General features: G+C 48.6%; 1 protein-coding gene across 1 annotated transcript in view; it reads right to left on the bottom strand.

The window, feature by feature from the left end:
- Positions 1 to 1,462: 1,462 nt before the first annotated feature.
- The window catches only part of Rdx (radixin), a 63,477-nt gene continuing 61,594 nt past the window's right edge, over positions 1,463 to 3,345 (bottom strand). The window contains exon 16 of the mRNA XM_026779096.1: positions 1,463 to 2,101. The gene's annotated coding sequence lies outside the window, so the exon portion shown is untranslated. The remainder of the gene's footprint in view (positions 2,102 to 3,345) is intronic.

The following is a 3,345-nucleotide window of genomic DNA, read 5'->3' as shown; positions in this document are numbered from 1 at the left end:
TCCTGTCTCCACCCAGGGGGCTGGATGGACAGTGGGTGCCTGATGTGTCCTGTCTCCGCCCAGGGGCTGTACTTGATAAGCCCCAGCTTGTTTTAGCATTTGGATATAAACACTCTAAATCCTCCCGTCTCTGTGGCCCATCTGTGCCATCCAGTCTCCTTCTGTTTAGTATTAAAAGTAGGTGACTTCTTTCCCTTTTCCAAGACACATTACAAACAGAAAGTAAAAGTGGAAACGAGGGTGTGTAAGGCTCATTCCTTCCTTCCAGTCACCCCATTTTACAGCAGAGGAGTGAGAGGCCCCTGGATGGAGCAATTGGTCCAAGGTCAGTCACTAATTCCCACTGACTTACATAGCGGAGCACATGCTGCAGTCTCCAGCCTTACCACCCCGAGGAAATCCTGAGGCCTGCTCAGTCTCTGCTTCCAGGCAGTCTCTCAAGAAGACTATCCTCATCCCACCACAGCCATCTCTTTTCTAATGGCTTCTGCCTGTGCAAGTCACTAGTCCCAGCCCCAAGGGATCTGTTCAGAAAAGCGGCATTGGCAGGGGAGAGCATCACAGCCTAATGGTTTCCAGATGCTTCCAGTCTCCCCTCCCCCTTTTTAATACACAAAAAGTAGTAGCCTTTCAGGTGCTCCAACCCTCCCTGGCCCAGTATGTTCCAGTCTGGGGCTCCATCATATCTGTGTCTTCTGACTGGATGGTTGTATGTCAAGTTCTATTTATGACTGAGGAGAGGCCCACTGAGAAACATCAGCAAAGCAATTTGAAAAGATACCACAGCAAAGCACATGATTATCTTTTAACTTATTAAAAAAATGCTGCTAACAAAAGACCTTAAGTACATGAGAGGACAGTATTAATAAACATTCCTTGGGAGCAGATAAACAGCGTTGTGTTTAATAGATAAAGGACTGTCTGTTTATGTGCTCTCTGTATTGCCTTGGAACCTCTGCAAACCCACTAACCAATGAAAAAATTCTATTGTGGCATATTTTGTGTGGTTTTTATGAAAACCCTTAAAGTCTCCCTTTGTGCCTGGCAAGTACCTGCCACGTTCACCACATCGCTGCAGCACAATATATTGTTAAGGCGACAGTTTGCAGTGTGACTCAGTGTCTGAACAGTTGCCTGAATGTCAGATGACTGAGTCACACTGCAAACTGTCACCCAATGCTTCAGTCCTTGCACGTTCAAACCTCCCTCAGCCAGGACCAGCGCCACTGCATGAATTACTAATGCTGTACCACGTCCCAGCTCTGCCACTGAACCCCCTCATCCTTTCTCCGAACGCTGGCTTGCTTCTTAGTAACACTCCCTTGCTGAAACTGGAGATGAGAGGCTCAGATGGATCAGGTGGTCAGCAGGTCACCAGTGGTCAGCAGGGCCTGTCAGTGAAAGTGTGACTGCCACTCCCTGCCACCAAGGTACAAAATGAAGTGGGGATCCAGGCTCCAGATGTTGTTAGAATATATTTATTGCTACATTTATATACAATTATACAAACAGCCCAGACAGGAGGGGGTATGTCACATCGATTTCTGCAGATTCGACAGGAGTACACACAGGAGAGGTACGTCACCAAATTTGCGCTCAGATAAAAGCCGAAGATAAGTCACACACATTTTTAAAAAGTGGAAAAGTCCTGATAATTGTCCCCTTAGATTCCATCTTATGAGCAGCTAGTCATGCAGAAAAAAACACAGCGCGGGGGTGGGGTGTGCTGGGGGATTTCCAGAAGCTGGTGCCTTCCAGCATCTGTCTGAGAAAATGGTATCTTAAAGCCAGGCTCAGCAGGTGCTGGCTGGCTGAGGACCACAGGCAGGGTCTGCAGACCTCCCAAGTCCTGGTCCATCTCCTGAGGTCTGCTCCTAGGAGGACAGTGAAAAGCTACAGGAAAGAGAAAAACAGCAAGATGACAACCGAGAGCAAACAAGACTGGGGGTTGGGGAGAACACGAGCAAGCGCTCTGGTTGATGGGGACCAGTCCATCCAGTTGTCCTGGAGATACCAGAGTTTGGGGTGTATGCGTTCAAGACACAGGGCTCTCATAGTACATCCTCGGTCTAAAGCTCATCGTGGGTCAGCTGCCAGGGACCTGTACAGACAGATGATGGGAAAGTCAGGAGACGGAAGAAATAAACATCACCAGGATGGGTTGCAAAGGGCCTGGCCCCTGAAAACTCATGCTGAGCACTCTGGGAATGTTCCGGGGCTGTCCAGGAGATGGAACACCATGGAGGAAATGGCAGGAGGAGCAGGCTGCCCTCTGACCTCAGAGTAGCCAAAATTGTCTAGGGCCTCAAAAGAAATCAGAACGGCAGGTTTGGGAACATTCTGACCCCCCACCCCCGAGTCATGTTATGAATGTAGAGTTGGTCTAAACATTGCCCATCATGTCAGTCACAGATGTTTCTGGTGTGGAGGAGAGGGTGGGGAGACAAGCCTAAGGAGTGAGCTCACCTCACTGACACTAGCTCCATGTGGCACACGCCTCAGGCCACTTCATATTTCAGGGATCCCACACAGAGAAGCTTGAGGTCAGATCTGACCCGGCCTTTTAAGCAAAAATTAGCCCAGAGCCTTGAAGAGAACCCAAGGCCTGAATTTTGAGACCAGGAAGCCCACGATCCATAGTGTGCCAGTTCATTAGTCATCTGGCTGTATTCTGGTCCGAGACTGTAGGGGGCGCCACCACTCACCAAACCAGCCACCCAGTTCCTGTCTGTGGCTTTGCACGTCACCTCTAATTTCGGGCCAACAGAATCCCACAGGTAGGCAGGATGACAGTTCTGGGGAGAAGCCCCAGACACGGAAGAACTAAGGCCTAAAGGACAGCTGAGTCCTTTTCCAGTGACAACTGGCTGTGGAAGCCGCGGGCCTTCCAAGGCTGACAGCTATGTGACATTTCAGGCTGAAGGATGCTGAGACTGCCAGGCCCCTGTTCCCTTCAGAAATTCGTCTCTGGATAATTTGAAATCTGTCATTTGAGCGTGGCTGCTCTGGTGAGTCACACAGACACTCTCTTTTTCTGCTTCTGCCAACAATAGACAGTCAGCCTCTGTCAAAGGAGTCACTCTGAAGAGCACGGGTATTAGCAGGTGAAATCACTGAGAAGTGGGTAGAACAGGCAGCCTACTTCAATCTGGGCTTTCTGCTAATCAAACAAAACAGGATAAATGAATTTGTGTTCTGGAAGAGCGGGTTTTCAGATGAAAAGCCATGGAGAATGTTGTTTGCAGCAATCTGTGAATGTTTAGGATGTGTTTCCAGCAGAGAATTTTGTTTAAATACCAGGAATAGGAATCGTCAAATTCTATGTTTGTTGTTTTTTTTTTTTTT

This window comes from Microtus ochrogaster, chromosome 5, assembly GCF_000317375.1.
Source record: "Microtus ochrogaster isolate Prairie Vole_2 chromosome 5, MicOch1.0, whole genome shotgun sequence".
NCBI classification, from domain to species: domain Eukaryota; kingdom Metazoa; phylum Chordata; class Mammalia; order Rodentia; family Cricetidae; genus Microtus; species Microtus ochrogaster.
Note: the sequence above shows the minus strand (reverse complement) of the source record. Positions and strands in the feature narration are given on the sequence as shown.